Source organism: Schistocerca americana, chromosome 10 (genome assembly GCF_021461395.2).
Source record: "Schistocerca americana isolate TAMUIC-IGC-003095 chromosome 10, iqSchAmer2.1, whole genome shotgun sequence".
NCBI classification, from domain to species: Eukaryota; Metazoa; Arthropoda; class Insecta; order Orthoptera; family Acrididae; genus Schistocerca; species Schistocerca americana.
Genome location: NC_060128.1, coordinates 128,814,631 through 128,824,915, shown reverse-complemented (window position 1 = coordinate 128,824,915; position 10,285 = coordinate 128,814,631). Strand labels below are relative to the sequence as shown.

General features: G+C 41.2%; 1 pseudogene; it reads left to right on the top strand.

Annotated features, from left to right (window-relative positions):
• Window positions 1-2,792: 2,792 nt before the first annotated feature.
• Window positions 2,793-2,910, top strand: LOC124552931 (annotated as a pseudogene).
• The last annotated feature ends 7,375 nt before the right edge of the window (window positions 2,911-10,285 follow it).

The window sequence follows — 10,285 nt, the reverse complement described above, 5'->3', positions numbered from 1 at the left end:
TTTCGCAACGGAGACAGCAGTGACTGTTGAAATCCATTTTTTAAATGGCTTTTGCTCCTCCATCACATATAACTTCAGCAAGAAATTGATGGTTTCGGCCGTCACCACCTGTCTTCAGGTCTACAATAATGAAAACAAGTTTCAAATTTAAAAGTGAGGCTACACAAATTACGTCAAAATAAAGTCGCCTAAAATTTTTTTAAGTCATGCCGTAAGACAGAAGCAGTAAATCATTACTAAACACTACGATAAAACCACACTGTCAACTGAGCTGAGCGACGATCGTCATCCATATACAAATGAAACCATTCGAGAGACATGCATCTAAGTACTCATGTGGTTTTCAGTTACATTAACATGTTGTTCTTGTGGTCTTCAGTCAGAAGAATGGCTCGATGCGGTCCTCTCTGCTAGTGTATCCCGAGCAAGCCTCTTTACCTCTGCTTAACTTCCGGAGCCTACAGCCTTTTAAACACGCTTACTGTCTTCAAGCTCTGGTCCCCTACAGTTTTTACCCCCCACACGTTGTTGCTTTACATAAACCTAATTTTCTTCATATTTCATAATTTGTCCCGTCAACAAATTTTCCCATAAATTTCTCCTTTCACCAGTTCCATTAATTTTCTCCTCATTTGTTATTCGATCCAATCATCTAAACTATAGCATTATTCTGTTCTCTTCTTATCTGCTTATCGTCTACATTTCAGTTCTGTACAAGGGTATTCTACAGCCAAATACCGTCAGAAAATACTTCCTTTTAAATTCCTATTTTTTCTTGTTTTGTCAATGTAACCTATATATTCCCTCTAACTCATCAATTGTCAGTTATACTACTACACAAATAGCAAAGTTCATGTACTACATTTAGTTTCTTATTTCCTAATTCCCTCAGCACTACCTCACTTCATTCGATTACGCTTCATTATCCTTTTTAGGGTTCCGTACACAATCGGTAAAAACGGAACCCTCCAAGGACCACTTTGTTGTCCGTCTGTCTGTCAGTCTGTATGTATGTATGTATGTATGTATGTATGTACCGTATGTATGTCCATTCAACTTTTCGGAACAACTTTTCTCATTAATCGGTAGACATATGTGACTGAAATTTTCGCCACTTACTAAGGTCTATGGTCCTTTGGTAATCTAAGAACTTGAATCTTCTAAGCCAATGCAGACAAAATGTACGGCCAATTATGTCACCTATTTTAATACTCGCAAACTCACTCGTTTAAAACTTATGGGTACTTCCCCTGGACGTAGAATCATGTAATTTGACAGGACGAAAGGTTTCACACGGCAGCCAAAGGAAAAAATCCGAAAATTACTGATTTGTAACCATACCACACGAATTTCTTTTTTGCCATTTGTTATCATACTCCTTGTCTGTCCGTCAGTGTGTTAATACCCCTTCTTCTTAGAAATGGGTAGGTATATGAAATTGAAATTTATGTCACGTATTAAGATCTAGGGACCCTTGGCGATGTAAAAAAGTGAAGCTTCTAAGCCAGTCCACCAAAAGATGCGGCCATTATTGTCACATAATTTGATACTCTCAAACCCAATCATTAAAATTTTACGGGTACTTCAACTTGACGTAGAATCATGAAATTTGGTAAGAAGATAGGTTTCACAGCACAAATAAAGAAAAAGATCGAAAAATTGTAAATTTTTAGCTATCTCGAAAATCCTGTAATACTTCGGATCGGTATTTGCCAGTATCGATAACAGGCAATAATCGATTTTTCGGAATGTATGGACAAACCGCGTATATGACTGCGTTTGTACTGAACACTCAGTGCGCGTGTCCTAGTCGCACTGGCATATTTCTTTCTAACGCGCTATCCATTCCGTTCAGTTCTTCTTACACAACCTTTGCTGCCTCTGACAGAATTACAGTGTCATCAGCTAACTTCGAAGTTTTTATTTTTTCTACCAGCAGTTCGATTCACTTTGCAAATTTCTCTTAGTCTATGTTCCTTCTACAGGTTGCTCAATGATATACATGTTGAAATACCATCGGGATTAGGCTACAACCTTGTCTCACCCCCTTCTCGACTATGTCCTCTCTTCCATGTCCTTCGATCTCGTAACTGCAGACAGGTTTCTGCGCCGGCCGGAGTGGCCGTGCGGTTCTAGGCGCTATAGTCTGGAAGCGAGCGACCGCTACGGTCGCAGGTTCGAATCCTGCCTCGGGCATGGATGTGTGTGATGTCCTTAGGTTACTTGGGTTGAAGTAGTTCTAAGTTATAGGGGACTGATGACCTCAGATGTTAAGTCCCATAGTGCTCAGAGCCATCTGAACCATTTTGAACTGGTTTCTGCACAAGTTGTAAATAACATTACGTTTGCTGTATTTGGTCTCAGCTACCCACATAAATTCAGTTACTGCAGTCCAGTCAACATTGTCAAACGCTTTCTAGATATCTACAACTACTGCAAGCGTAGGTTGGACCTACAGTCTACGTTAAGCCTTACGCTTTCTTCCGTATGGTCGGCTTCTACCAGTTTCTCTGTTCTGCTGTAAACAATTTGTGTCAATATCTTGCACTGACATACTGAAACAATATTTAAAAGCGTACGCATATGAATTTTTCACAAGATTATCTCTAAAAGTGAATTTAAAAAGTCTGAAATATAAGTGTCTTTTGTGTTATAAGTTCTGTGACGTAAATGTATCGGAAACGTGAAAAACCGCCGATTTCAGACATTTTAACGGAATTTTGTAGTTTAACTTGACCAAAAATAATTATGTACACACTTTCAAATTTTAGTTCAGTAAGTATTGTATATATGCCAACGGCCTTGGCGCAGTGGTAACACCGGTTCCCGTCAGATCACCGAAGTTAAGCGCTGTCGGGCTGGGCTAGCACTTGGATGGGTGACCATCCGGTCTGCCGAGCGCTGTTGGCAACCGGGGAGCACTCAGCGCTTGTGAGGCAAACTGAGGAGCTACTTGGCTGAGAAGTAGCGGCTCCGGTCTCGGAAACTGACATACGGCCGGGAGAGCGGTGTGCTGACCACATGCCCCTCCATATCCGCACCCAGTGACACCTATGGGCTGAGGATGACACGGCGGCCGGTCGCTACCATTGGGCCTTCATTGACTATTCGGGAGGATTTTAGTTTATTTAAGTATTGTATATGAATAGCACATGGATAGTTTAGTATGACATGACTGTATTTTACAAGATTTTATTTTCATGTAACGTGTATGACTTCACTTTCAATTTTTATATCTTTATTATTGTCTTGCAGATCTGACTACGATGAAGGTGAAAACCGGAAATTTCTTGTTCAAATTACACTGGGTAACACAAAAATTTAAGAAAGGAAGGAGAAAACCAAATGAAAGTTCAAGGTTTCAGTGGTTATCTGACGTTCTTTCAGTGACTGCAATACCACGTTACTTCGCAGTATGAGCGGTCTTATCAGTTATCAGTATGACGTTGCACCCATGTGGTCTTGGTTGTAAAGGGTGCCATAAAGCCGTTGTACATCCAAGACAAGCCAGTCCACTGTCATAAGTAGTCCTTGATATTCTGAACTCTGTCTGTGGGACAGAGTTGACTTCCAGAGTGGTCCACACAAGTTCTATAGGGCACATATCGATGAATGTTGCTGACCACAAGAATACCTCAACATCATGCAGACAGTTGATAGCGCCAGGGGCAAGTATGGACGAGCATTGTCCTGCTGAAAAATGGCACCGCTATCTTGTCGCAAGAGAAATAACACACGAGGGCGCAGGATGTCCATGATGTAAAGTTGCGCTACCAGAGTTCCCTCCATCGCCAATAGCCGCACTACTGCTGATGTGAAAAGACTACAGTGCGCTTGTTGCACAGTACTGCGATCACTGGGGAAGAGAATGCCTGCCCAAACTTTCTGATGGACTCCAACATCGGGACACTGTTATTCCATAAATCAGATGCTGATAGCGTTGCCTCACTCGTGTACGTGGCACCCCAGTGACCATCACTGTGGTCCCGCAACATGTGACGCCGTTTACTCCTCATATACACCCAACTAAGCTTGGTAAGAATACCTGACGCAAAGAACTACAGTTTTAATCATTTTCATACCCACTGATGCCTTGTACGTGTATAACCATTTTTCCTCAGCCAACATTTATGTCATTATGTCCGATAACAAACCATTTAAAAACAGATAACAGATTCGGGGTGCGACTGTGCATGACTTTTTTTTCCTTTTAATAGATGCTCGTTCACTTCATCTGGTGCTATGTCTCTCGTCACCTTCGCAATACCATCATCCTTACCAAAATACTCGAGTCTGACTACTTCATTTCGCTATAGTTGAGGTTCTGAAACAGTGAGAGAGGGTATTGGAGGAAGGTCGGTGCCACGGTTCCTGTGTCAAGATGGGAGGGTATGCGAAGGTCTTCTCTACATGATGCGTTCATGTAATTCAGAACTACAGTTATTCTTGTAACATAAAACCTGTTAATGTATTGTATCACACAAAACTATTATTTTTATTTTTTTTTACGAAACACCAGTCAACATGACGACGGACGGCCCTATTTCTTCTTTTTCGTGGTGCAATATAAAAAATTATTATAGGTTTAACATCTTACTTGAATTGGCCTTCCAACTAACAAAAAATACATACAACAAAAATCCCTTTCATGGGGGTCCAAAATTACACATTACAAGACAGTGATTAAGCCAGAAGCACTGTATGCAGCAGAAACACTTAACATGAATTTCAAAGGCCAAATGGAGAAACTTGAGATAAAGGAAAGAAAAATTTTAAGAAAAATCATTGGGCCAAAATTTCAAGACAATAAGATTATATACATTAAAAATGAAACTCTCTACAAGAAAATTGAAAAACTTTCAGATTCTATGCGAAAAAGGAGAATAAATTTTTATGGTCATCTTCTCAGAATGAATTCCAACAGATTAACTAAACAAATCTTTGACTTCTTCCGTAACCGAAAAACGAAGCCCAACTGGTTTAAAGAAACTGAGAAAGACCTAGTGGAATTAAATATTTCAGAAAATTCACTTACTGATCGAACTGCTAAATTAATTACTAAAGATGAAAACATAAGGTTCCAAGACAAATCCACACAAAAGTCCAAATCCTTCATCTCGGAAGAAGAGAGGAGAAGAAGATCAGAAAGAATGAAGAAATACTGGGCCCTAAGAAAGGAACAACGCACAAAGAAATGATTGATCCAGCGTACCCCAAAGAGGGTGAAACGAAAGAAGAAGATCTTACAGTGTCTGCACCTATTACGGTTCCACTCAATCTTACACTCGGATCATACGGCAGATGACTATTGTTTACAGTTGTTCGGGCGTCATAAATTATTAATCCACTTGTAATAAAATCTGCCTAACCAACCGCGTCACTTTTCCACTCCCGGCTAAGCCCTAGGTTTATTTTTGGCACTCAAGGTTTTACCATCTGGAACAGAACCACGCGGTAAGTCAGTTCTCGGGTTGAAAACTTATTTACTTAGAAATGACTATGATAAATTCGTAGCATCTTAATACATTAACCTGTGAACGACAAGCTTCCAGTGCTATTAAACATCCCGGTTGAATTCCCAGACAAACCCTGACTATCTAAGATGCACTTATTTTTAGTTGCACAACTGAAAAAAATAAGACGTATACTCTGGGGTTTAGTTCCAATTACAAACTGTAGATTCTTCTTGTATGACTGTGCGAGTTGATTCTGAGATTGGAAGAAGGAAAATACGTACCATTACTAGAAGCACTATATCATTCACACGATTTCTGAACTGAGGATGATTTGCTCAATGAGCGTATTGTAGCAAATAAGTTTATCTTGGTCAGAACACGTATAAAGTGTCGTCCAAAATGTAGGAACACTCCAGTGTCACCTGTTAAATTTTTCGTATATATCTAGGTACTATTTCTATGGTGAACAGACACACTCACTGACTTCTCTGTACACATGTTATATTTATTATTTTATTGGTGTGGTTCCAAATACTGAGCACTGAACACCCAATAAACTCAGTTGTTTGTTGCATATATTCTCCAGTGTCGGGCTTGTCCCGAGCCTTTATCGTAACATATGTCCTGCCGACCAGTCATCCTGTCCTTCCTTCTTCTCAGTGTTTTCCACTTACTCCTGGCCTTACCAATTCGGCGAAGAACCTTTTCATTCCTCAACAAATCAACATACCCAATTTTCAACCTCCTCCTACATTGTTGTTGTTGTGGTCTTCAGTCCTCAGACTGGTTTGATGCAGCTCTCCTTGCTACTCTATCCTGTACAAGCTTCTTCATCTCCCAGTACCTACTGCAGACTACATCCTTCTGAATTTGCTTAGTGTATTCATCTCTTGGTCTCCCTCTACGATTTTTACCCTCCACGCTGCCCTCCAATACTAAACTGGTGATCCCTTGATGCCTTAGAACATGTCCTACCAACCGATCCCTTCTTCTAGTCAAGTTTTTCACAAACTCCTCCCCAATTCTGTTCAATACCTCCTCGTTAGTTATGTGATGTACCCATCTAATCTTCAGCATTTCGAAAGCTTTTATTCTCTTCTTGTCCAAACTATTTACCACCCATGTTTCACTTCCATACATGGCTACGCTCCATACAAATACTTTCAGAAACGACTTCCTGACACTTAAATATATACTCGATGTTAACAAGTTTCTCTTCATCAGAAACGCTTTCCTTGCCATTGTCAGTCTACATTTTACATCCTCTCTACTTCGACCATCAGTTATTTTTCTCCCAAAATAGCAAAACTCCTTTACTACTTTAAGTGTCTCAATTCCTAATGTAATTCCCTCAGCATCACCCGACGTAATTCGACTACATTCCATTATTCTCGTTTTGCGTTTGTTGATGTTCATCTTATAACCTCCTATCAAGACAATCTAAATCCCTTCAAGTCTCTTCTTTCGTCGTTTTGTCACAGTCCATGATTCATGTCCTAAGAATCCTGTGCTACAGACGTACGTTCTCAGAAATTCCTTCCAACTCAAGGATTATGTTTAATACCAGTAAACTTCTTTTAGCACGGAGTGTCATCTTTCCACTGACAGTGTACCTTTTATATCTTCCGTGCTTCACCAGCCACGTTTTGTTTTGGGGAATTTCTTCACGTCGTTTAGTACGTCGTCCCCAATTATTATGTCAAGTTTAATGCCGCTTTCCGTTTCTGGTAATCCTCGTAACTTCCGTCTTTCTTTGGCTTAATCTCAGACCATATTCTGTACTCATTAGATTGCTCATTCCATTCGATAGGCCCTAAATACTTCCCCAATTCGCGCAGTCCATATTCTGTTCTTATTAGACGATTCCATTCAACAGCTCCTGTGATTCTTCACCCCTTTGATGAGGACAGAGTCGCCCTCCTGATTCTTCCTTTCTTTTCGTCATTGCTTCATCGATGTACACGTTTAACAGTTACAAGTCGTTTCCATCTCATTGTTACCTCTTGGTTCTTGTGTATCTACAGTTGATTACAAAGTATTACTTGTAAGGAACTATAGCAGTTTTTTTAAAAAACAAAAATGGTTAAAATGGCTCTGAGCACTATGGGACTTGACTTCTATGGTCATCAGTCCCCTAGAACTTAGAACTACTTAAACCTAACTAACCTAAGGAGAGCACACAACACCCAGTCATCAAGAGGAGTTTTTTTTTCAATTGGTAGCTTAAATCGTGAAATTTTCGTGGATAAACGTGTAGATGTGCTCTGGCAGGCTCTGTAACGAATTTCAACCACGGTTCGTGTTTCAAAAAAACCGTCACACTGGAGATTATTTGTTCGCTAGTTCTTGGATGATACCTAGCCAGCCAGATGGATTTTTAGACACGGTCCTACACCATGGTCACCACACTGACCAGACGTAACCGCTCTTAATTGTTTTTGTGGGGCTACAGTAAGGATAAATTGTTCAGCTCACCCGTTCCTGATGTGCAAACCTGTTATTACGACACGAATACGGGATGTTACATAGGCTATGACGGAACAAATGTTGGCGGTGATGGTTCAAATGGCTCTATGCACTATGGGACTTAACATCTGAGGTCATTAGTCCCCGAGACTTAGAACTACTTAAACCTAACTAACGTAAGGACATCACATAAATCCGTCCCCGAGGCAGGATTCGAACCTGCGACCGTAGCAGAACCGCGGTTCCGGACTGAAGCACCTAGAACCGCTCGGCCACAGCGGCCGATTGGCGGTAATGAGAAGAGAAAATTGAGTAGGGGAGAGCATTCCACCGCGGAACACTTTTCTCACTTTCGCCTCCAACTACCCTTATAATGATGTTTAATATACACTATGTGATCAAAAGTATCCGGAACCCCCCCCCCCCCAAAAAAAACCAACGTTTTTCATATTAGATACGTTGTGCTGTCACCGACTGCCAGGTACTCCGTATCAGCGACTCAGTAGTCATTAGACATCGTGAGAGAGCAGAATGGGGCTCTCCGCGGAACTCACGGACTTCGAACGTGGTCAGGTGCTCGGGTGTCGCTTGTGTCATACGTCTGTACGCGAGATTTCCACACTCCTAAAAATCACTCGGTCCACTGTTTCCGACGTGATAGTGAAGTGGAAATGTGAAGGGACACGTACAGCACAAAAGCGTACAGGCCGACCACGTCTGTTGTCTGACAGAGACCGTCGACGTTGAAGAGGGTCGTAATTTGTAACAGGCAGACATCTATCCAGACCATCACACAGAAATTCCAAACTGCATCAGAATCCACTACAAGTACTATGACAGTTAGGCGGGAGGTGAGAAAACTTGTATTTCATGGTCGATCGGCTGCTAATAAGCCACACACCACGCCGGTAAATGCCAAACGACGCCTCGCTTGGTGTAAGGAGCGCAAGCATTGGTAGACTAAATTGTGGAAAAACGTTGCGTGGAGTGAAGAATCATTGTACAGATTGTGCCGATCCGAGGGGAGGGCGGGATGTGGATATGGCGAATGCCCCGTGTACGTCATCTGCCAGCGTGTATGGTGCCAACAGTAAAATTCGGAGGCGGTGGTGTTATGGTGTGGTTGTACTTTTAATGTAGGGGGCTTGCACCTCTTGTTATTTTGCGTGGCACTGTCACAGCACAGACCTACATTGAGGTTTTAAGCACCTTCTTGCTTCCCACTGTTGAAGAGCAATTCGGGGATGGCGATTGCATCTTTCAACATGATCGAGCACCTGTTCGTAATGCATGGCTGTGGCGGTGTGGTTACGCGACAATAACGTCCTTTTAATGGACTGGCCTGCACAGAGTCCTAATCTGAATGCTATAGAACACCTTTCGGTTGTTTTGGAACGCCAGGCCTCACTGCACCGACCGACATCGATACCTCTTCTGAGTGCAGCACTCCGTGAAGAATGGGCTGCCATTCCTCAAGAAACCTTCCAGCACCTGACTGAACGTATGCCTGCGAGAGTGGAATCCGTCATCGAGGCTAAGGGTGTGCCAACGCCATACTGAATTCCAGCATTAGCGATGGAGGGCGCTACGAACTTGTAAGTCATTTTCGGCCAAGTGTCCGGATACTTTTGACCACATAGAGTATTCTCTTGTAGTGTCTTTAAACGAGAGTATTCCTGTTTTGTGTGCTCCCGTCATTTTTTCGGAACTGCTAACATTACTTCCGGAAACTAAACTTTCTCCGACTATGATAACATGCTCCAAGGTATGAGTTGGTCATACACTCGGGAACAAATATTCTACTGCAATTTAAAATCGTTGCAGTGGATAAAATGTTGTTGGTGCTGTATTTAATCGTTCATATGTTGCATTATTACTGTACTACGCACCAGTGATTAGTAAGTGAAATCAAATCAAGTACAAATATTATCGACAACCAATTACAAGTTAAATGTATTTTGAAATAGCCGCTTTTGAAATTTAGTACAAATTTCCAATATGGAAACTTGTAAAACTGTGAAGACATTAGAGAAACTCAGTTCATTTTCAAAAATCACGTGTTTCCTCGTAAAAGACCTTCTTCTCTTTCAAAGTACAAGATGAAGCACGACCGATGAAGAATGGTTTAACTGTCCTCACGATATACAACTAGTTTTAAAAAATACAGGATTTTACTTGCCGTAGAAACACGCATGTAACCAAAAAATTAACATCATCTTTTGAACAGCTTTAACATAGAGGAAGGTTGCTATCGATGGACCAACAAAATAATATGTGTAATAAAACCCTCGTATATTGTAATAAGTTCTTCATTTGTGTGGCCATTGTGTCTGTTGTTGCTTTATAACTCTTGAGGGTATTTT